Source organism: Theropithecus gelada, chromosome 8 (assembly GCF_003255815.1).
Source record: "Theropithecus gelada isolate Dixy chromosome 8, Tgel_1.0, whole genome shotgun sequence".
NCBI lineage: Eukaryota > Metazoa > Chordata > Mammalia > Primates > Cercopithecidae > Theropithecus > Theropithecus gelada.
Genome location: NC_037676.1, coordinates 86739185 through 86764948, shown reverse-complemented (window position 1 = coordinate 86764948; position 25764 = coordinate 86739185). Strand labels below are relative to the sequence as shown.

At 35.9% G+C, this 25764-nt stretch overlaps 1 protein-coding gene across 21 annotated transcripts in view; it reads right to left on the bottom strand.

The window, feature by feature from the left end:
• The window catches only part of RALYL (RALY RNA binding protein like), a 757987-nt gene that overhangs the window by 579784 nt on the left and 152439 nt on the right, over positions 1-25764 (bottom strand). For 5 of the 21 annotated variants that reach the window (XM_025395093.1, XM_025395088.1, XM_025395087.1 and 2 more), the window contains one exon: positions 7529-7560. The exons of the other annotated variants lie outside the window; for them this stretch is intronic. The gene's annotated coding sequence lies outside the window, so the exon portion shown is untranslated. The remainder of the gene's footprint in view (positions 1-7528; positions 7561-25764) is intronic. 21 annotated transcript variants of the gene reach the window in all.

Sequence of the window (25764 nt, the reverse complement as noted above, 5' to 3'; positions counted from 1 at the left end):
GATTCATACTTTCTCAGTGACTCATTGATTAATCGTCAATTTGCATATCTAAAAGTAGAAAATTGATGAAAATTTCAAGTTACAGGGAAATTATAAACATTGTCACAGCTGGAATCTATTTAGGTGAAGGGATGAATTTTATGAAGCTGCATGTTATAGTCCTGTGATTGAAAATAGTGTAAAAGAAGAGATGCGTTGGGAATATTGCTGTGGCAGGTGATCTGTGGGAGACACAAAAATGAATAAAACACAGTTTCCGTCCCATGGGGCTTAAAAGCTAGTAGGAGATGGAAAGTTTACAGATATCACCAAGACAGTACAGTAAATGACTCACTGGAGTGGGCTAACTGATGGGAGTAAAAACCATGCAAGTTCTGTGAAGGCCCAGAATTTGATCTTTATATTCCCCAGTACCTAGAAAACAGTCTGGGACACAGAGGGTGCTCAATAAGCATATGTTGAATCAATGACAGTAATATGGGAGGGACCGTGTATGTATATGTTAATATGATTGTATCTGGGAAATTATTCATAATTATAGTTTCAAAACACTAGAATGACTTTAGGCAGCATGGTAGCATGGACACTTTCAAGTCCCCAGGTGTCCTGGAACCGTCTAGGGGTGGTCCAACAGGGGTCAGGGCAATTGGCACCTTATCTAGCTTGGGTTTCTATGAAATAGATTATTCAAATAAAGTATTTTCTTACTAAAAAGAGTTTATGATTTTTTGCAGAGTAAAAAAGACATAGGATCTGCAGTCCAGAGCTCAATGTTCAAATGCTAGGTCTACTGACTACCCGTTCCCCACGGCCAACATGGGGAAATAGTTTAACCTTTCCAAACTTTTGTTTCATTATGTGAAAAAGGAAGATAACAATAGCTAACCCACAGGATGGTAATGAGAAATAAATAAGCATCAAATGCCAGCAGATTGCTTATTATATAGTTTGCATTTTTGCATTTGATGGATCTCAGTTCCCCTTCCATTTCACTAATAGTTTGTAAAAGTAGCTTAATTCCAGATTTAGTCTTGACTATTCAGTCTTGACCTCCTGTTAGTTGCGTGGCTTTGGGAAAGTTATTTAAGTTGTCTGACATTCAGTTTCCTCATTTGTAAAATAGGAACAAAAGTGGTATCCGCTCTCAGAAATACTACAAAAGCATAACAAATATCTTAAATGGCCCTTCAAATATCCTAATTTTATTTGAACCCCGTATGTTGGGATTTTCAAGGATTTGTTTCTTCTCAATATTTTTAATTTCCATATCTCTCATTTATTAGTTTCCATTATGAATTTCTTATTCCTTATTAACTTCAGTTTTTTCAGAGGTTCTAAATTACTTAAGAGTATAACTAGAGAACTGAACAGGTAAAATCCAAGACATGGGAAATCTTTTCCTCTGAATTTAGCACTGGATTTCTATTACTAGCACTGAAATGGCAAATTGGAGGGGAAAAAAGTCTTTAATATCCCCCCAAAGTAAGAATTAAATTAAAAATATATTGGTGGATAAAACTTTCTTAATTGGGTAGCTCTCCAAATTTAACTTGCTTTAAGGTCAAAAACTTCTTCTAAAATTTCCATCTAAAAATTCACAATTACTGCATGCTGTGAAATTAGCCTCTCCAGGTCGCCTTACAAACTCTTAACTCCCATCCCATTCAGTCATCATGAACTTAATTCATTTGCTTCTTAAATTACAAATGCAATGACTATATTAAAATGTCAAAATACCTTTTGTCACAAATGAATAAGCACAATGCATATTTCTAGATACTCTGTAGCATCAAGTACTTTATATACCTCTTAATAAAGTTATGGAACAACCATATTATACCACCAATTGTGCACCCCATCCTTGAAAACAAATAAAAATAAAAACATGGTAGTCTTAAAAGACCTAACAAGGACAGATAAAATGAAGCTGCCCAGAGAAAAAAAAATCGAATTAACAATATGGGAGACTATCAGAAAGAACTGTCCCAAGATAAAATGGGCCATATTGAAGAGTATCTAGTTGGCCACATTGTAGGGATATTGCAGAGGCAAGTCAATCATCAACTGGCCAGTAATACAGTAAAAGGAAATTCATGTACCCCTGAGAGCTGGAAAAGTCCCTCTGTACCACAGGATTCTGTAAATTCTAAGTAAAAATAATAAAGAATAGGCTATCTTTTACAATGAATGTCTAAAGCAAAATTCACATTTAAAATAAATCACATTAAGTAATAGTTTGAGGAACAAACCATGCCTCTAAGTACATAATATTAATGACAGTTTCAGAAAAGTAATACACGAGAATACTTAAAATTTTCCTCTTATTGATCAGTTTAGAACATTCTTAACAGAATAACTACTCAATCAGATTCAAGATGACATTAAGTTATTACTTAGTATTGAACTGGTTTTGTCTGTTATAAATAAACATTTTACTTTAACGTAACACTGTACAATATTTAAAGTTCTAAAGAAGAGTTACCCAGATCAAACAAACTGGAATAAATTGTTTATCATTATTATTTTTGGTAGTTTGCTTTGCTATTAACATGTTATCAAAAACAACGTCATGCCACAACCCGCTCACCCCTCCTTATCCAAGGCAGTCCCAGGTATCTCCCCCACAGAGGTCCTTAGTGCCCAAGTTTATTTCCTACTATAAAATAACTCTATTTTACCACTGAACAAAGATAGCTGGGAAAGCTCTTCTGAGCACAGAAAGCAACTCTTCCAGTGATTTCTCTCCTTCAAATAGTGCTCCAAATCCTCCCTCCTAATTATAGTATTTTAGTCTACATAAAACTACTTGCCCCTAATTACTCTTAGCCATTTTCCACTGGAGAGTTTTATTTGTGTTTTGCTTATTTGGCAATAGTGTCCCAATAATAATGAGAAGGGGCCACTTGTCATTGTAAATGGTGTAGCACTCTGATTAATGTGCCTTTGTGAAGTTTACTAGTGCCTTGGTTCTGAGGCAATGTATGCATGGCTTGTTTTTACTTACTAATTTACTTAGTTGCTTATTTTCTTACAGACTTATTTATTTCATTCTGGAATCCACAAGCAGACCAGTATAGTACTGTCTCAACCAGGGACAATACAGATTTCAAATGAACATTACAAAACAAGAAACATAAAGCAAACTAAATTCACAGGCAAATATTTAAAAATTCTTCATTTTACAAAAACCCTTGAAAAACACACTCAACAGCAACAATTTCTGCATAGTTTTGCAGTATAGCAAATTGTTATAAGCATTCACATTTGAAACCTGATGTGCATTTTAGATCACTGTGAACTGGTTGACTGCAGAAGATATTGGGAGTGTCAGGGTATGTGGGGGAAATAAAGCTATAGGGCTAGCCAACTGTGGTGGATATTGGTCATACATGGGGCTGCCCAGTGTCTTATGAAAAGCCCTTTGGTACTTGAATACATTTTAAAACTATGAATTCTACCTTTCCAGTTCAGAAGCTCAACTTGAAATAAGCAGATTCCTTTGCAGTTGTGATATAGACATATGACCTAGGCTCCAGAAATCAAATTCAAAAATCAAGAGACACTTGTATTCAAATGGGAGTAATGTGAAGAAATTGTTTATATTTTTGCTGGGGGATTGGGGGTTGTGCAGTGGTGTCTGGATATACTTGGTGACAGCAGCAGAGACAATGATGACCAAAATAATGTAAGGTCAAGTTCTTGGCTCAGACCTAACCTCACTGAGGTGATGGGCGATTCCTCTGTCTCACTGCATGGTAGTTACTAGGCTCATGTTCATGTAAGGCCAGCCTTGTGATATGCTTCTAAGCATATCTCTTGAAGATGTAACCTCAAACTTGGCTTCCCAGAACTCCCACCAATTCTGTGTTCTAATAAACATATTATAATGAACACCTTTGATACTTAAGTGTTTACATGTGTTGGTTGCAATTAAGAACAATGACTGAATAAATAAATAAATAAATAAATAAATAATAAAATTTAAAAAAAAGAACAATGACTGATAATGACTGAATATAAGGGTAGGTGGAGGGAGAGAAAATATCAAGGCAGACTCCAGAATTTGAAGCTCAAGTAACTGCATAAGTATGACCCACTAACCAAATATATACAGGGTGGTAGGGAGGGGACAGCAGCAGAAGTTCTCAGGAACTTGTGACAACCAAAATTTAGTCAAAGACTGATGTGTGTTTGGATTTCAGCTCTTCCTCTTGCTCTATTTCTTAAACTGTAATACATAATATTCCTGTGAGAACTGGATATAATCTATGTGAAGTACTTGCCAAAATTCGCAATAAAAGTTGTTGTTATAAAGATGAGAAAGGGTGCAACAGCACTTTTCTGAAAGAATCATCTAATTTGTAGACCTAATCCTGGAGAGGGATGGATGGTAAGTATTAGAGTACTGGAATTCTGGCCAAATAAACTGGGTTTTAAATGTTGGTTCTAGTTCTAGGCGCGGTCTGGAAATACGATAAAACTTAAATAGGAAGGTAAATCCAGGGAAAGCCAAGAAAAATGGCCTCTGAATGGTTATTCCCTGGACCTCAGTGTATCCATAGGTTAATCTCAGGCACACTTGTCCCAAGCCTTAAGCAGCAAATCTAAACTGGTGGTATTAGGCTTCTCTTCCCTACCCAGCCTGTTTCAGGATTGGCTGAATAACTTGGCCTGCAACTGAGGGCAACTGTAACCATAGGTGAGTTAACTACAGGTTAGTTAACCATAGTTAACCTATGGTTAATTCACCTAACCTTAACCCTGGCCCAGAAATGTCAAAACTTTCCATACATCTTATGATAATTTACACACATACACCACCCGAACACACATACACCATAATCCTTTTCCCTCACAATTTTCTATTATAGGCTCGGAAATTATAAAAGTTGGTTCTAAATAAATATTTGTAAGATTGGATTAAATTTTTTAAATTGAATACCTTTTGAGAAACTGCTGGAATATGGTTTTCTTATTATTTTGAACTTCAGAAAAACGTTGACAGTCGATAAAGCAGTGGTGTAACTGCCTGGACATCGTGCAGTTCCCAGTGGTGTAACTGCCTGGACATCGTGCAATGATTTGATCAGACCCTTTATACAGACCCTTCTGCACATTAAATGGACAACTGGGTGGGTAAAATAACCTGCTTTGTAAAATGATGCTGATGGGAATGGGGGTGCAAAATAGCCTGGGAGGAACAAAGTCAGTGGGACATGCAGTGAGCTCTTGCAAGGTAAGTGAAATGCAACAATGTCAGTAAAAAATACAGAAAAAGTGCATGGGAGACAACTTTAAGCTCAGTTATCACTCAGTCAGCAAACTATCTCTGAAAAATCCATATGTTTTGACAGTATAGCCTGGTACAAAGACACCAAATAGTGAGTTACTTCCTCAGAAGTGATTTTGGCAATAGAGCTGTTAAATTAAATTTGTCTTAAAGCTGCCTACATATGTAGCAAACGGCAACCTTACTTAGTATGCAAATAAACTGTAATCTAACTTAACAGTATATTCCTCCAATAAATAGCTAAGTCTCAACCAATCACAGCAGCCAAACTTCAGCCATCATAGATTGCCAAATCATCAGGTTATGTCCATATAAGGCAAATGCCTTGTCCCACCATGCCCAAAAAAGGCAAATACTAAACTTTAACCAATCAAGTTGTTTTTTTTTTTAAATTCCCTTTCTGTCTATAAATGCTATCTACTACGGGGAGAGCTCTCTGAACCTCTACAGGCTCAGTGTGCTGCCCAACTCATGAATTGTTCTTTACTCAAACAGCAAGCTTTGCTGAATTTAATTTGTCTACAGATTTTCTTTTAATAGAGCCAAAGAGGCAAAGTTGCTGATGCTAATCCTCTCTCTGCAGAGGCTGGAGTTTTTAATTTCAGTTGCAGTGACACAGCACAAATAGAGGACTAAAATTTTCAGATATAGTTTATGCATACTTTATTTTGTCTGCTCAGAAAATAGACATTAGGAAGTTATGTCCTTCCCTGGATTTGAACCAAGGTGAAGCAATGGGCAAAAATAGTTTGGGAGATGAGAAGGAGGATATATTAGATTAAAGCTAAACGGGAAGAGATCCTAACTCACCAAGAAGAACAGGATATTAACTTTAGAGAGGGCAGATTAGCAAGGATCTAATGCCTAAAATCAGAGGAAGTAGGAGCAGATAAAAAAGGAAGATGCCAGTGGTTAGGGGAAGACAGAGAAAACATAGTTGAGGTCAGAGATACCAGAGAAATGATACGGATGGGGTGGCTGAGGATAGTAGAGGATAAAATCTGCACAAGGAAAATGAAGAAATGCAAAATAAATGAACAGGACAGCAAAGTAAAGAAGTCAAGGGCCTACTACTTTATTGTTGTTATTATTGTTCTTAATAACAAGATGGGGGGGGCTAAAATACTGTAGTGGTAAATGTGTGTGTTTGTTTCCTTTCTTTTTTTTTTTTTTTTTCAATTGCTCTGTCACCCAGGCTGGAGTACAGTGGCACAATCTCAGTTCACTGCAACCTCCACCTCCCAGGTTCAAGTGATTCTCCTGCCTCACTCAGCCTCCCAAGTAGTTAGGTTTACAGACACCCGCTGCCAAGCCTGGCTATTTTTTTTTTTTTTTTTTTTTTTTGTATTTTTAGTAGAGACAAGGTTTCACCACATTGGTCAGGCAGGTCTTGAACTCCTGACCTTATGATCCACCCGCCTCGGCCTCCCAAAGTGTCCTGAGATTACAGATGTGAACCACCGCACCTGGCCAAACGTGCTTATTTCTTAAAAATATTTTATAAATATCAATTCCTTATTTTAGAATACTTATTTGTGTATGGTCTTAAGTATTCTGACATTTTTACTTTCAAGCTATGGATTGTATTAATTTTTAGTTCTCCAATAAAATCAATATTCTGGCATAAATATTCATAGGCCTGAAGAGAACATTGGACTTTGGGAGGCTGAGGTGGGCAGATCACCTGAAGTTAGCAGCTTGAGACCAGCCTGGCCAACATGGCGAAACCCTGTCTCTACTAAAACTATAAAAATTAGCTGGACGTGGTGGCACACACCTGTACTTCTATCTACTTGGGAGGCTGAGGCACAAGAATAACTTGAACCCAGGAGGCGAATGTTGCAGTGGGCTGAGATAGTGCCACCACACTCCAGCCTGGGTGACAGAGTGAGACTCCATCTCAAGAAAACAGCATTAGAAACTTTCATTTATCAATCTTTCCTACAACTAGCATAACCATTTGTTAATTCATGCAATACATATGTATTTAATCTCTACCATGAACACAAACATACTCCAACGACAAACAGTAACCATTTATACCAAAAAACTAACATGGATAATAAATCGCTTTAAAGAAAGGCAAGCCTGTCAGCCAATCTCTGACACCATTAAAAGCAGCATCTGACATTGCATCTAAATTGGGGAAATCTGGTCAGATGTTGGTCATCAATCTGCTTAAATACATTTAAAATTCAACAATGCAATATTTTATTCAAACATTTGTTGAACACTTACTATGGAGCCAGGCACCTCACCAAGGGCTATGTCTGCAAAGGAAGAGAAAATTGAGCAATTGCTCATCCGAAAATATACAAGCCCGAAAATATACAAGCAAGTGAGCAACTCATTTCATTAGGATAATTTTGAATAAGAGAAATGCATACAAGTTACAATAATTGTCCCAAGGAGGTAAATTAACGAGGACTGGAAGGTTGAGTGAAGGTTTCACAGAGGGAAAGGGCACATATAAGTAAAGTAGTAAAAGACAACTTGGAAAACTGCTGCACAGTCCATGGTACCTAAACTTTTCCACAGCATGCATCATAAGTATAATTATTTGGTGAATATCTGTCAATCCCACTAGCCTCTGTGAAGCTCCCCAAGGGGAGGATGAAGTCTTTCTGGTTCACTCATATTTAACACTTGTATCTAGCATAGTGCCTGACTTCTTTGTGGTGCTCAATTTATATTAGTGGGGAAGTGAATGAAATGTGTTTCTATATATTAGGACATGACGGAAGGTAGACAGGGAAAAGTGAAAATGAGAGGGAGATGCTGGAGGGTCTTTCCAAAGGCTGCTTTAGTAATAGTCTAAGAGTAGATTTTCTTTTGAAGGTGATATCATTTCATTGAATTAAATCCATTAACTACTTAGAGAAGACATAAAAAGACTCATGTATCTAAAGATAACGCTGGGGCAAGGGTAATATGTGTATAGATTGAACAGGAAGAGACTGAGGTAGACATGTCATAGTAGAGAAATTATGACAGCATTTATTTCACTTCCATGATAAAGTATTTCCAAACTGCCTTCATGAAGGGAGGGTAATACTTTCTAATGAAAAGTGGGCAGATACCATTGACCTAACATCTCCCTGGGAGCATCTTACTGAGTAACATAATAGAGAAGGCTACAGTTGTTGACTTTCTGAGGCCCAGTACACTCCATAAATATGTTCTGTTTATCTCCCAAATGTGTGACAATGTAAAGAAAGGGAACCCTTGCACACTGTTGGTGAGAGTATAAAATAGTATGGCCATTATGGAAAACTGTATGGAAGTTCCTAAGAAAAAAAAAAGAAAAGAAAAAGAAAAGAAACTGAAACTAGAATTATCATATGATCCAGCAATCCCACTTTGGTGTATATATCATGAGGAATTAAAAAGATATCTACTCCCATGTTCGCTCTAGCATTATTTACAAAAGCCAATATCCGAAATCAACCGCTATCCATTAGTGGATGAATGGATACAGGTTTGTAAGCTCAATTACTCAGCCTTGAAAAAAGAAGGAAATTATGTAATCTGCAACAACATGGATGAACCTGGAGGACATTATGTTAAGTGAAATAAGCCAAGGACAAAAAGACAAATACCACTGATCTCACTGATATGTGGAATCTAAAAAAGTTGAACTCATAGTAGCAGAGGGTAGATTGGTGGTAAGGGGATGGGAATTGGGATGGGAGACAATGTTATCAAAGGGTGGAAAGTTGCAATTGAGTGATTAAATAATTAATATTTAAGATGATGGATATGTTAGTGTGATTTAATTATTCCACACTGCATACATATATCATAACTGTGTACCCCACAATTAGTCACAATAAATTATAAAAAATTAAATTGAAACAAACATGCTCCCAGAATAAGAAAGTAAATACAATGAGGTAAGTGTTACTATGTCAAACTAAAAGCAATCATCTTACACCTTCCCCAACAGACTCATTTATTCACTTATGTCACTGTCCAGCTCCTGAAAGTATATAGGTATGTTACACTACTTTAAATAATCTTCCTTGAAAAAAGGAAAAAATACATACAATTATAAAGTTTAAAGGTATGATCATAGTACTTTCAATAATATAGTTTTCTGGTTTTTTGCATAACAAAATAATCTTGATCAATTGTAAGATTTACAAGTATTTCTTAATAGATTAATCTGTATTATACCTAATCATAGTCTCCTCTGTGAAATCATGGGTTGCAACTGCTATAAAATACAAACTAAAGAGAAAACAAATCCATTTCAAAGTCCTCTCCCACTGTGACAAATAACTATAAAAAATGAAATTCCTGTTGCACAAGATTGCATTAATAATAAGTATAAACCATAAGAAGTATTAGGCATTTTAATATGAAATTGAACACGTTGGGGATCTTTCTAAACATGATCACTAAACCAATTGCCATATATCACTGTAGGTCATATCCAGTTATCTTTAAACTTGAGCTCAGGAGTTCAAGACCAACGTGGGAAACATGATTAAACCTCAGTCCTACAAAAACAACAAAAATTAGGCCAGTGTGGTGGCTCATGTTGGTAGTCCAGGCTATTCGGGAGGCTGAGGCAGAAGGAATGGTTGAGCCTGCAGTGAGCCATGACTGCACCACTGCACTCCAGCCTGGGTGACAGAGTGAGACCTTTTCTTAAAAATAAAAAAAAAATTAAAAAATCATATTGTGTTAGCCTTCTGTTTGTCTGTGCTGCTTCTTGAAAGAAAGAATTAAGAGGAAGAAAAATATCACTTGAAATAAGGGTATAATTACTTAACTCACTTACATCTAAGTATTTCAACTGCAAAATATAAGACTGCTTATTTTATTTAGCCTTCCAGTTTTTCAATTTTGTAATATTTGGATGATTCTTTGCTGAGCTATGTAGAAAGGTATCAATGTCAGCACTGATAAATGTATGTACTCTATTTGCTTTTCGAAGGGCAAGGAGGATGTATCCGATATTCAAAGTGAGCAGAGCAATGCTTATCTGCATTTCTGAAGGTCTGCAAAAATTCCATAAATTGTAAGAAGCTGACAGAACTAATATTTCACACCACTATGAATATAACTCGTTAATAATATAAACCTATTGACAGTAAATATCCTCCATATCTCTCTGTGGAAGGATTTTCTTTAAATTTTCATAGAGAAGTAACCTATAGAACTAAATCTTTAAAATACACTCCTTTCATAAAAATTATTCTTTAACATCAAGAATCACAGCTGTCAATGCTGTGATCCACTTTGGATGCGAAGTGACTTAATTCTTTACTTCTGTGATGCCTACCAAATGGTCAGTGTCTAAGTATCATATTACTTTGCAGAATTTCTGTACATTTTAAAAATAGGAAAGATCGGCATAATTCTATTATGACTTTTGATTCAAGTTCCAAACAGTAGGAAAAGCTAGATGCCTAACAGGAGTTTTGCTTGTCCATTCATTATACTTAGTGATTACACACAATTTACATCACCTGCTTCATCAGATTTTCCAACCCAGACCATTTCCTTCTGCTGTAATATGTTCACACATCAAAGGAAGCCAAGGTAAAGCGCCACCTGATGAAACAAAATATTACCCAGGCATGCAGAAGTGACATGATATGAATCTGCGTTACCTTGGCTACTGGATCCCACTGTACCACATCTAGGAGTAATTGGCATATGAAGCCTAGGTTAAACATTTATCTCTTCAGTATGCAATTATAGAAATGCTTGGCTTGGCCGGGCGCGGTGGCTCAAGCCTGTAATCCCAGCACTTTGGGAGGCCGAGACGGGCGGATCACGAGGTCAGGAGATCGAGACCATCCTGGCTAACACGATGAAACCCCGTCTCTACTAAAAGATACAAAAAACTAGCCGGGCGTGGTGGCGGGCACCTGTAGTCCCAGCTACTCCGGAGGCTGAGGCAGGAGAATGGCGTGAACCCGGGAGGCGGAGCTTGCAGTGAGCCGAGATCCGGCCACTGCAATCCAGCCTGGGCGACAGAGCGAGACTCCGTCTCAAAAAAAAAAAAAAAAAAAAAGAAATGCTTGGCTTATCCATCATGATTTGGAAATAAACACCTACTTCAGTGATTTTTCTAGATACTAGAAATTCGCTTCTTCAAGCGCCAAAGCTTTTGGTTTGCTCAATTTTCATTTTCTGTTCAGTGTATTATATATTCCTCTGTTATCTCAGAAAATAAAAACCATAGACATCAATTTGGCCCTATGATAGAGTGTGCTGATGCCTTCACAGGCAATTCATGTGTGTAGGCCTGGCTATTCTCATATAAATGATATGGGTGGACCACACTTTTTGAGTTTTATATATATATATTTTGCACGATGCTCTGTACCTTCACTCACTGTCAAGGCACTGTTAACAATTTTTGCTGCTGTGAACTTGACTGATATTATTAGATTCTCCTCTTTGTCCTTTTTATTTTCTGAATTACAGTTCCCTAAGTAAAGGTTTGGTTCTCCTATAAATGAATTTCATCAACTTTAGTGTATGTGTATGTTCATATTTCATTTATCTTGTCAGTCCAGTCTTATTAACGATATTTTTTCTTGCCTATATTATCATAATGCAAATGATAATAATGCATCTAATCTTTACCATGGGCCATCCTGTGTTAGTTAATTAGGTTATCATGTGTAACCTAATTAAATCCTCCTTATCACAATTTTATGAGGTATGAGCTACTTTTGTCTATTACATTCTACAGATAGGAAACTCTCCATAACTCTCAAATGATAGATATTGATTATTTTGGAATAGTGACTTGAATAGTGACTTCTAGATGAGTGAAATGTATCTGTACAATGGTTTTCTTTACAGCTGGTTCACATTGATATTTTCAAAGAAAATCCTTACATAAGACGCTTCTTTGGGTTCTATGGGCACATTTTCAAGAATGATGTGTTTATATTATTAGGAATATTTTTAATTTTAAAGAAAACAGGCAGTCATTCTTCTGAATTAACTTATTTATATATACAGTTAACTTTTTCAAGGGCAATTTAAATTAGTTTGGATACAAATGGAATGTTATAACAGAATTATAGATATATAAATGCAATACCGATACATTATAGACAAACAATTTTTTAAGAAGGAAATTGTTAAGTACTTACTACGTACCAGGGGCTAAGGGGTTACATACTTCCTAACCTTGTTTATGCCTCAGGTAACAATTGTCTCAATTTTAAAATCAGGGAAACTAGATTCAAAGAACTAGAATTTGAGCACAGAATTTCATGTTAATCTGCATGCTTCACCCAGTTAAGAGCAAGGTGAATATGATATTTTAATACTAAAGACCATGTACATAACAGTATTTCAATAAAATTGTAATGTTTAGTCTCTCATTGGCAAACCACTTATCTGATAAATAGTTAATAGCCAAAATTATAAAACTCCTACAAATCAATGGCAAAAAAAAAAAAAATCACCTGGTTAGAAAACAGGAAAGAACTGGAATAGACCTTTCTCCAAAGATGACATACAAAAGGTCAACAAGCATACGAAAAGATGCTCCATACCACTAATCATTAGGGAAACGTAAATCAAAAACACAATGAGATGCCATCTCTCACCTGTTAGAATGGCTATTATTATCAAAAAATAGTAACAACAAATACTTGCACAATTTTGGAAAAAACTGGAACCATTATATGCTATTAGTAGGAATGTAAAATGATGTGGCCTGTATAAAAACAGTATAGCAATTCCAAAAGACTTAAAAACAGAATTACAATATAATTCAGCAATTCTACTTGTGGATATATATCTGAAAGATTTGAAATCAGGGTCTAGAAGAGATATCTGCACTCCCATGCACATTGCAGCATCATTTAAAATAGCCAAGATATGGAAACACTTTAACTACCCACTGATAAATGAATAAATAAAATGTGTTATATCCAAGCAATTGATTTATTCATCTCAAATAGTGACTTGAATAGTGATGGAATATTATTCAGCCTTAAAAAGGAAGGGAATCCTGCCAAAAGTGATGACATGGATGACCCTGGAGGACATTATGCCAAGTAAAATAAGTCAGTAACAGAAGGATAGATACTGCATGGTTCCACTTACACAAACTATCTAAAATAGTCCACGTCTTTTAAATAAAGAGTAGAATAGTGGTTACCAAGGGTTAGTGGGAAGGGAAATGGGGAGTTGCAGTTCAATGGATATGGTGTTTCAGTTATGTAAGATGATTAAGTTCCAGAGATCTGCTGTACCACATTGTGTCCACAGTTAATAACACTGTATTTTACACTTAAAAATCAAATGAGTAGATCTTACATTGTGTTTTTTTGTTTTTTTAAATTTAGTTAGAAAAGGCAAGACCTGGCAAAGGCATGATGTATTAGTCCATTTTCATACTGCTATGAAGAAATACCCGAGACGGGATAATTTGTAAAGAAAAAGAGGTTTAATGGACACACGTTTCACATGGCTGGGGAGGCTTCACAATCATGGTGTAAGGCAAAGGAGGAGCAAAGGCATGTCCTGCATGATGGCAGGCAAGAGAGCATGTGCAAGAGAACTGTCCTTTATAAAACCATCAGATCTCAGGAGAATTATTCACTATCATGAGAACAGCATGGGGAAAACCTACCCCCACGATTCAATTACCTCCCACTGGGTCCCACCCACAACATGTGGGGATTATAGAAGCTACATTTCAAGATGAGATTTGGGTAGGGACAGAGCCAAACCATATCACATGATAACTGTCCTTATAAAATGAAAGAACAACTCATGGAGGAAGCACTAAGATTTGGTATTAAGTTGTCCTGTGAGCAGAACTAGGAAGAGGCATAGGTCAATTTCAGCTTACTGCCAATTTTTCTGTCACATCCCTATGCTGATGGGGGAAATGTTTGAGTCCAGCAGTCCTCAGCCTTCTTGGCACCAGGGACTGGTTTTGTGGAAGACCATTTTTCCACAAACTGGGGGGTGGAATGATTTCAGGATAATTCAAGCACATTACATTTGTTGTGCACTTTATTTCTATTATTATTACATTGTAATATACAATAAAATAATTATACAACTCATCATAATGTAGAATCAGTGGGAGCCCACAGCTTGTTTTCCTGTAACTAGATGGTCCCATCTGGGAGACAATGACAGATCATCAGGCAGTAGATTTTCATAAGGAGTGCACAACCTACAATGGGATTCATGCTCCTATGAGAATCTAATCCCGCCATTAATCTGATAGGAGGTGGAGCTCAGGAGGTAATGCTCCTGAGGAATGGAGAGTGGCTGTAAATACAGATGAAGCTTCACTGGCTTGCCTGCCACCATCTCGTGCTGTGCAGCCTAGTTCCTAACAGACCACAAACTGGTACTGGTTCATGACCCAGGCATTGGGGACCCCTGCTCTAGTACATCTAGGTTACATGCAGTCTCTTGGTAGTCCAATTTATGCAAAAAACTAAGTTGTAAATTTGCTCATGTGTACAAAGGGGACATCATAAGCCTCTGGGCTGAGAAGATTAACCCTAATCCCGTTAGCTCTAGTTAACCTCATTGTCAGATCATGTCTGAGCCACCCTGACTTTTGGTGACCTATTTGTAGTTAGTTTCTGAGGATACCTCTTATTCTTTGTGAGCTTATTTATGCCTTTATAAAATAGGTTTGCTATATTTTTAGAATTTCTATCCACTTGTTTTTGAATGGATTGCAGGTTACTGATTTTGACATATTGGTAGAACCATCAAAATAAAACTCTTTTGGAAAATAATATTCTGTAAAAGCATAAGATGCTATCATTATCATGTCTATTAGTGGTATTCTAAATTGTTATCAGTGTAGTTTACATGAATACATGGATGACTATGTCAGACAATGTGTTAGTATCAGAACTCTCTACTCATGGAAATATTATATAGATTACCTGTTTTATAGGTATAAAACAGACCGAAGAGGGCTGTTTGATTTAAAAGTCTAAGCAGCAGCTGTACTAATTCAGTTGTGCTACTTGAGCACTAAATTATACTTCCACTCAAAATATGTAGTATTATTCTTGTTTCAAGAGAGTTCTTAATTTATAATGTTCCTTCCTCAAAAATGGGTTGGGTTAATATTATTAATATACTAAATCTGTTTCAAGAGGCTTTTTTTAATTGTTTTTTAATGCTAATTTCATCCTCTTAGATTTATTAAAATATACTTCCTGATTAATTGATCTTAACATCTTTAGTTCTCTTTGGACAATTCTTATTCTATGTTCTTCCATGTTTCTAGTAAAATTAATTTATTTATCTAAGTAAAAACAATGTAATATATTAAAGTACAGGAGTCTACACTATGGTCCCACTCTGTGCCTAACACTAATCTCTGTGTAATTTCTCTTGCCTATAAAATGAGAATAGGACATAAAATTCCTATTTCACAGGATTATTATAAATATGTTGTAAAAATGTTTTTTAAAGTTTCTTTTTAAGATGGAGGAATGTAAGGTATCTCATTCTCTAAAAATACCTAGTATTTTAAATAACAAGAAACACAACTATTTCACATTAAGACACTACAAAACCTGAGTACAGGTAATTTCTTGGCACACTAGTTTACTCTTCTAGCCAATGTACAGTCTCAGTTTTTCCTTTGAGCTAATTTGAGCTGTAAGAATTATGAATGGATAGTGTATATTATGGTACCCAGAATGATTCTGGGAATTTATTAAGCACCCAGTGAATGGTAGCCTTTCTTTGTATTATCTTCCTTATTGGAAAAGTGGACAACACAATGTGGAGAGTAAGGAGAAAATTCTATGCATTTAAAAGGTTAGATGAGTGTCTTTTACGAGCTTTTACAAGGTGTATCAAATGCCTATTTACAAAAGTAAGGAAACTGTCAATTTGATGAAGTACAACTCACAACTCATTAGTGCTGAACACAGAAGAAGTACTCCACATCAAAAATGACTGCTGAAATATTCACAATTACCAGCTGCTCAGAAACCATTTTATATGAATAAAAAACATGTCACATTTAATTTATCAGATGTTTTCTGCTGTCATACTTTCTTTCGTTCAATGTACTGAAAAGTTATGAAAACAACTTCAGTCTTACTGTAGCCATGTATAGACATTAAGAATAACACAAACCCATTAGCCACCACAATATAATTTTATCTACATGGATGAATGATCTTCTGCAGCTTTTTTGCACTCAATTCTGAATTAAGTGTTCCTTTACAGATATCTGAAATACAGCATTCAGTATCTCTATTAAAAAACTACCATTTCAATATAAAGAAAAAAAAAAAAAAACACAATTCATTCCTGAAGCTATATTCCTCGAATGAGCTGGCATTATTAGCCTCATTTCTATAGTGACGACAATGGGAGACATCATCAGAAAAATAATGCCAGTTTAATTTTCTAACAACTCTGAAATGAATCAAATATGCACCAAACACTTGTGAAAATAAAAGAGTAACAGTCTAGCTTTCCATTGTAATGTTATGATGTAGGCTTCAAGTAAAAATGTAATAATTTGATTAACCCTTTTCAATAATTATTATACATAACCAACTGTTAAACTAATTCTATGATGAAAAGACTAAAGCAACTACATAGTACATAGACAGATTATTCCCAAATAAAAAAAATATGAAAACAAACACTAATAGTGTACAGATTTCCATTTTGTATTTAAACCGTTTTAAACCTAGCAATGTTCAAACTAGTGTGTACGGAGGGCCCTGCTCTCCTAGGCTCAACTAAACGTGCAGCAAGCATCACTTCTGCTCCACTACATTGCGCATCACAGACTCAGTTCAGTCACGGACCTCTTAATGGATGGCCCTCACTTTCTGTTTTCAGGGTCAGCTGCAGTGATGGTTGTAGCTCTATATAAACTGTTGGCAGAAGCTGTTTAATACCATGAAAAGGAAATAAGGCTTGTTTCTTTGGAACTTCTCATGTTAAAAAAAAAACACATGACAATCCCCTAACAATTACCAATTTGTGTTTCTTTATTTTTAAATGATTCCCCAACCACTATAAAGGGATATATAAGAACACTTAGCCTTTTACATACTTTAAAAATATCCCATTCTATCCCCCTAAGGCATGTAGAAACTGGGAATGAGGTCCTTCTCTGATACAAAAGAAAGTGTTAATAGCTATCCTTCCAATAAAGTTATTTACTTATACATTACTTTTTTACCAAACATCATTTTTAAAATACAAGTCTACACGGAAAGGAAAAAGTGAGGACACTGGAAGAAAGAAAAATGAAAAAAAGTAAAATTAAAAAGCCTGGGTTGAAACTGTAACCCAAACATGCATCTTGCTGTTTTGCACGTTTTCTAGAAGTGAAAAACCGTCTCAGCTCCAGTAGATCTAGCAGTCATCACAAGTGAAAAACAATCAATTTCAGTGTCCATAAGGTTAAAAAAATCAGTTGCTCAGAAATATGACTATTCCAAGAACTGCGGACTGAGACAACAGTCTCCTGTAATCCACGCAGAGAAGTCACTGTACTATAGAGATTGTAATCAATCCCCAAAAATAAATACAGAAAAGCTTACAGGATGATTTTACATTCTCACTGAATATCCACATATGCCATATGCTAGACTATTGGGATTATTAGATTTAGTCCTGCTCATGCACAAAATCTCCCTCTAGAAATTAAACATTGTCTTCGTTTGTTTTTCTCTATAGGAGGACAGGAGCTGGAAATGTTTATTTAATTGCACTTGTTAGACTTAATCATTATCCTGGATGTTTCAAGGACCTCTGTCTCAGTTTTCGCAGAAGGCCCAAAAAGTAGAAGCCAAAATAACAGGGCACGTGCTCTTATGTTCCCAACGGAAATGTTTGCCCACTAAGTAAGATGAGCAAATGATTTGGCAAAATTAGGTCTTGTAAAAAAAAAAAAAAAAAAAAGAGGAAAAGACAAATGTTAGAAATATTAAACCACTCTTTGGAATAGTCAAAATGATGGCATGGTATTTTTTTCTGATCTCCTTGCTTTCCTTCCCCTCCAGTCAGGTAAGAGAGACAATTCAATACAAAATTCAGAAAATTTTGTATTGATTTGATTTGTGTCCCCCACAGTTTGCACAATAGGTTCCTGACTCATAGCCCCCAAAGATTCTAAGATAAACTTAATGGAACTGCCTGCTTAGCTGTAGAGGGAAAAGAAACAGCCATATTAGAAGGCAGCTGTGCTTTCAAAGACAATAGAGCAAAAGATGAGTGTTTCCCATGGACTGAGTCAATACTGACCATGCAGTATGCTGATGGACTGAGATAGTTTCATCTGGGAGCAAGGAAACATCAGCAGAGAGAAGATGGATATGCATCCATCACATTCAGAAGCTAAGAATATGTCATAAGAGGCCAGCAAGAGGAGAGAGACTGCTATAACCAGAAGCTCTTGTGAGGAATCTCTGAAGGCTGCGGAGATGCTCCACTAGAGTATTCTTTGAACTTAGTAAACCCAGAGATGAGCAATGCCACCCACTGCAACAACAGTGATGTGTGGCTTTCCCTCCCTCCTGCCTCTCCCCTCTGCCAACTCTAAGGAGGTCAGAAACAAGAGTTAGTCGACAAAGAAGCAGCAGTGAGGGGTGGGATAAAGTACAAAAGAGGGAAGGAACAGAAAACTATCTGACATTGCCTTCCTCTTCCTTTACCATGATAGGCATCCAGTCCAAAGTAGGGTTGAGTTGGATAAGAAGCCAGGGTTTAATTTAGAAGATGTTTGGAATTCTGACTCTAAATGGGACTAGACTAGAGATTGTGCTAACGGAACAAAATATCAAATATTTTAGAATTTATTCTTTGTAATGTCAAAAATGTAAAGGTCTAGAAAGCTGAGGTTGTGTTTCAGACTAAGTTAAAAAAAACAGAAGTGACAACTAAATGCAATAAATGATTCTAGACTGGATTGTGGATATAGGAAGAAAACAGCTATAAAACACATTACAGGGAAAACCAATAAAATGTATATATACACTAAGTTAAACTTCTTGATTTTTATAATTACGTAGTTTAATTACACATAATATTAAATGTGAAGTTACAATTTTAATTTACTTTAATATGTAATTATTTAATTATATATTTTATATTTATAATTTAAGAATTATGTAAAAGGATGTTCTTGCTCTTAGGAAATACATACCGAAGCATTTATGTGTATAAAATAACATGTTTGTAATTTGCTTTAAATTTCTCTATATAAATTCATTTCTATATCTCATATAAAATTATTATATATAATTGATATAATAGTTACATAGTATAATTTGATATAAAATTTAATTATCAACTTTTCACCTGTCAATATTTTTCCTGATGATCAAATACATGACTGATTTAAAATACAGAATATGGTGAGATACAAGTGCTAAAACTGATTTTTTAAAAAGATGGCCGGGTATTAAAACATGGCCTGGTGAGGTGGCTCACACCTGTAATCCCAGCACTTGGGGAGGCTGAGGCAGGTGGATTGCTTGAGCCCAGGAGTTTGAGACCAGCCTGGGCAACATGGCTAAACACTATCTCGACAAAAAATACAAATTTAGCTGTGTGTGGTAGCATGCACCCATAGTCCCAGCTACCCAAGCGTCTAAGGTAGGAGAATCCCTTGACCCCAGGAGATGGAGGTTGCAGTGAATAGGGATCACCCCACTGCCCTCCAACCTGGGCAACACAGTGAGACCCTGTCCCAAGGAAAAAATTAAAAAGTTAAAATAAGACTCTTTCAAGCTGCCCCCACCCCTGCTGTTCAAATTCCAAAATAAATAAATAAATAAATAAATAAATAAATAAATAATTTGAGGTATATACTCTAGAGGATTATCTACATCTGGAAATATGCAACCATTGACTTTTCCAAAAAGTGGGATTACAGTCTCCAACTCTCACCTAGGCTTTCTGACTCAATTATAGAAAGCCAAGCTCATCTGATCCAAATGGGAGCATGTCAGAATGTCTGAAAATGGAGAGTCAACAGGCTTTCTAGGCCAAGTCACCTGTATTACAAGTTGACCCGACCAGATAAAGAGCATAAGGGAAATTCCTTTGGGCTGTTATTAGGGAATGGGGAGTGGGCAATGGGTGGTCATTTCAAAATCAAAGCAAAAAGATTGTATAAGAGTCTTACCTAATATTTTTCCATTTTAACTATGATTACATGACTATATTATTTTCCCTATTAGACGGAGATGTTTCTAAGGGATAGACAATGTTTTAATTGATCTTAATAGTTTTCACTGTGCCTAACACAGTGTGTTTTATTTGCAAGCAGACCACTAATATTAAAGAACACCTAGGGCATGTCAGGTGTTTTATAGGCACTTTCATCATTATCTCAATTATATTCATGGCAAGACTGAACAAATAACTGAAATGATATAGTGAGGTGTCCAACATTAGCACAGTAAGGTAAGAACACGCATTGGTTATTCCAAGTGTTAATTCAACATTAAACTTGAGACCATTCTCTTGGTAGGGAAAACAAAAAACAAAAACAAAATAACAAGTAGGACATAACCAAATATAAATGGATTCTAAAGTAGCTATGATGAATCCTCTGTAAAATGTCTGAGTATTTCTGCATTCTTATATGCTGGAAATTCTCTTTCTTAGCGTAGGAATGTACTAGAGTAAGGCCTGCTTTCTTGCTTAAGTGGCTTGAAATAACAGGGCTGCTGATACATTTTTAGGGAAATCACCCGGGGACCACTGTGAGATTTAATTGTCTGGGTTCACTTCTGAATCTTAGTTTAGTTTCCAGGTCACCTCCCCTCCAGCTCTTTTTCTCTGAATCCAAAGAATGGCCTCCAGAGGCTCATCTTTGCTGCCATTATCTGGGCATACTTCCATTAGTTTTTCTCTGTTCATGGATCCTCTTCTAAAGGTCACTAGGAAGACAGGTGCTGGCAGCAGGCAATAAAAGAAAAATAAGAGTTTAAAAATTATAAACTTGTACACATAAAAAAGGGGAAAATATTATTAATAACAGTATTCACAAAATATAAATGGAGATAAGATTTCTCTTTATTACCTTGTTCCTTCATTGACTGGTTTCTCGTTTTCTGTAAGACTAACTTTTTCAAGGATCCAACCCTGTGTAATCCTCCTATTTCCATTTCTCATGCTCTGAGAATTTCCCTGTCCCTCTGTCCTCTGTCTTTTGAGTCAGACCTTGTAAATACATATACAATAAAACACTAACCAATTGGGTCAAACTGTGTATAATCTTTACATTTCCCTTTCTCAGTCTATGAATTCTTTCCTGTCCCCTGTACCTTTTTTTTTTCTGTTGTTTCTTAAGAATCAAGCTCTGGATACCTCCAAAACAAAGAAAGGTAATGTGAGGCAATCAGACCAATAAGGCTGAAAGAAGAGTCAGATGACACTTCAGACTGACATGTTAGTAAAATGCCCTTCTCTTCTACACACACACGTCATGATATTTTTCTTATAAGGAAAAGAGCATTATTTGAGGGAGCCATGTTGCCTGCAGCAGTAAGAGAAAATTAAAATCCCGTAAGATTTGAGAGGCAGAAAAAAGATTAAAAAGAAGATTCTAGACCCCAAAACGTTGGCAGGATGGGGTTGTTAAATGTCAGGTCATGTAACTTCAACTATTTTAAGAATCCTATAACATAAACATATAATTGCACAATATTCAAATAATATAACATATGCCTGTTTACTATAATACGTTACAGAGATTTAAGGAATTATTATGATTTGCATAACTACAATATTTACTCTGAACCATCAAGAATAGGTAGAAGGTATGTGTTTTGATTACAGGTTATGCTTAATAAGTCAGCATGTGTTTAATGCATAGTAGAATTTATGGAAACACTGTCATTTTTATGAGAAAATAAGATAATTATATACTGACCTACTTTATGCACTGCTTACTCATAGCTAAATTTACTTCTATGAAAAACATCTTGGGAAAACATTAATTTATATAGGACTTTCAGATAAGTTTTTGTTTTTAAATTCAGAATGCTGTCCTCGTCCCTGCAGTGAACCTTGGCTATGAGCATAGATCAACACTTCTGGATGCATAATGAAATATTAACTTCTGTGGAATTTCTGAAGACAGCTTCAAGAAATGTGGAATCCAAGTCCAGAGTCTGTAACCAGTCTAAAAGAGTAATTATTTTAAAAGGTAACATCAGATTTTATTGAATCCCAAGGACATGAGGATTATTACAGTAATTTGATGCTGTGGCTCCAGTGTTACACATTATAATTGTACAATATAAGATGAGCCTTGTTCTTCTCTGTGACTCAGACACACATGCTCTTGGATATTGCCTTGATAGTAAAGACACAGATAACTGTTATGAATGCAACAACTCTCAAAGTGCGAAGATCAATATTATGGTGACTAGCTACTCTAATAGGCCCTAATAGACTACTGATATAAGTTCAGTCTTTGTGGAGATGATTGATGAGCCAGGATACCACCTTAGGCTAAGGATATGTTAGAATGTCTTATATACATTTCCAATAAGCACAATATTCACTGTTCTTCCTGCTTATAAAGAGATTGAGTACATTACATTCTTCAATAAAATCCACCTTAAAATATCAGTGTTTCTTCATCATTTCCAAGACCAAATGCTATCCATTTCTCACAGCATACAATGCTCTCCATGACTTTTCCTGCCAGGCTCAAGTCCTAGAACGTGTGCAAATGAACACAATGCAGTTTTCTAGAAGCTGATTAAATTCTTCAAATACACCACTATTTCTGTACCCTTGTTCATGCTATTTTCTTTGTAATACATTTTTAGAATGTTGATTATGACTCAATTGTATTGATTTAATATCTCAAGAATCAATCAAAACCCACAGTTTGAAAAAGTATGATTGAAGGAGAAAGCTTGAGAAAGGAAGTGAGTTGGGTAGAACTTTGTGAAATGCCAAATTTAAATGCCAGTTAGGGGATAACAAGCCTTCAAAGATAAGCAAAATCTAGAGGCATTAGAAGAAAACTCAAAGTATGCTGTGATGGAAGCAAAGGGAAGAATACTTGAAAAGGAAACTACATTTTATGTTTTACTTTTACTTGTCACTTATAGTAGCTGAATAATATCCATTTTACGAGTGTATCCTATAGCATTTTGCCAACTCCCAGCAGATGATAACTTTGGTTGTTTCTAGTTTATTCACAGTATCAACAATGCTGTGATGAGCAAATTTATGCATGTATCTTTATGCCCTTGATCTACTATTTCCTTAGCATAAATTCCTGCAACATTATTAAAATAGGTTTGTAAATAGTATAAGATTTAAGATGTGGTACATACTGTCAAACACTCCTTCAGAAAAACTAAAAATTATGCTCTTATAAACAGTAGATTAGTGTTGCTATCAATAGAGCAAACAGACAACCTACAGAACGGGATAAAATATTTGCAAACTATGCATCTAACAAAGGTCTAATAACCAGAATGTATAAAAAATTTAAACAGTTCAAAAAGCAAAAAACACATAATCTCATAAAAAGTGGGCAGAGGGCATGAACAGATATTTCTCTAAAGAAGACATACAAGTGGCCAATAAACGTGACAAAATATTGTACATCACTATCATCAAAGAAATGCAAATCAAAACCACAATGAGATACCATCTCACACCAGTCAGAATGGCTACTATTAAAAAGTCAAAATCAACAGATGCTGATGAGGCCATGGAGAAAAAGGAATGCTTACATACTGTTGGTGGGAATGTAAATTAGGTCAGCTACTGTGGAAAGCAGTTTGGAGATTTCTCAAAGAACTTAAAACAGAACCCCCATTTGACCCAACAATCCCATTATTGAGTATATATATTAAAAAAAATCACACCACTAAAAAGATAAATGCACTTGTATCTTCATCACAGCTCTATTCCCAGTAGCAAAGGCATGGAATCAACCTAGGTGTCCATCACCGGTAGACTGGATAAATAAGATGGGGTACACATATACCGTGGAATACAATGTAGCCTTAAAATGAATGAAATCATGTCCTTTGCAGCAACATAGATGCAGCTGGAAGCCATCATCCTAGTCGAATCAATGCAGTAACAGAAAACCAAATACTCCGTGTTCTCACTTGTAAGTAGGACCTAAACACTGGGTATTCATGGACATAAAGCTGATAACAATAGACACTGGGGACTCCCATTGTGGGGAGGGAGAGAGGGGGACAAAGGTTGACTAACTGTTGGGTACTATGCTCACTATCTGGGTGACAGGATCATTTGTATCCCAAACCTTAGCATCCTGCAATATACTCATGTAATAAACCTGCACATGTACCCCAGAATCTAAAAGTTGAAATTATAAAAATTAAAATTAAATTAAAACCCTATAATAAGCTGGGAGGCAAACAAAAGTGCAAGAGTTTATGGCTTAAAGCATTACCTTTCAAGTACACATTTGCCATGGTAAGTCTTTTTCTGTATCTACAAATATAACATTCTAAAGTGATTGCTGTTGACATGTGAAATTAAGGCTTACAAAGGACAAAGGTAATGCAGTAGGCAGTAATTATGTGAAGTACAATGTCTGTCAGATTAATGTAGAGTTAATGAATGACGCTTATTGTGTATTCATACTGTATGACAACTTCATGAAGAGCACTTAGAAAGCTTCAAGTTTAAGAAAACCTAGGATGACTTGGCTTTGAAAAGAAGTCATTCTTAAAACTGACAAATTTCTAGGTCTAGAAATGGTGAGCTAACCCAGATGTTCCCTGCAGTTGTTCAGTAGTTGTCATGCCTAGACTGGTGTACTGTAGCACTTCCTGTTGTGTTGGCATGACAATGAACACAGCCAACATAATTCCCAATAATTAATGTTACTGCGATAAGTTCTAAGTGAAAGACTGTGAAAGATAGCCTCAAAAACTAATTAAAATAGCAACCAAAGCCCAGCCATGCTTTCACTGTGAAAGTGTGGTCCTCCTTTCCCTTCTTAAGCAAATTCTTTAATACCTTTTTGGCAAACTCTTTAATCATATTTTTTTAGTTTGCTTTCTATACTGGTGGTAAATAAACTATTTATAGTGCATATTCTTCTGATTCTTTCGCATTCTAATTTCTAAACATAGTCTACATTAAAAATTTTAAAAAAGAGCAAAACAGAAAAAACTAGGAAGATATTCAAAATAAATGAGCCATTACTCCACACTTTTTAAAAAGAACTCCCATTAATGAATTCCTACTGCTTTAAAGCTTCCAAGAACAGCTGATGAGAGAGATGAGGGGAACGGCATGTTTTGTTTTTTTTTCTGTGAAGGGCCAGATAGAAAGTATTTTGGGGCTTTGTGGGTCATACCGTCTCCATCACAACCACTCAACTCTGCCATTGCAGCAGGAAAGCAGCCATAGATACATAAGGCAAACAACTGGATGTGATTGTGTTCCAACAAAACTATTTCCAAAAAGAAGTGGCAGGCCAGATATGGCCTATGGGACCCTAG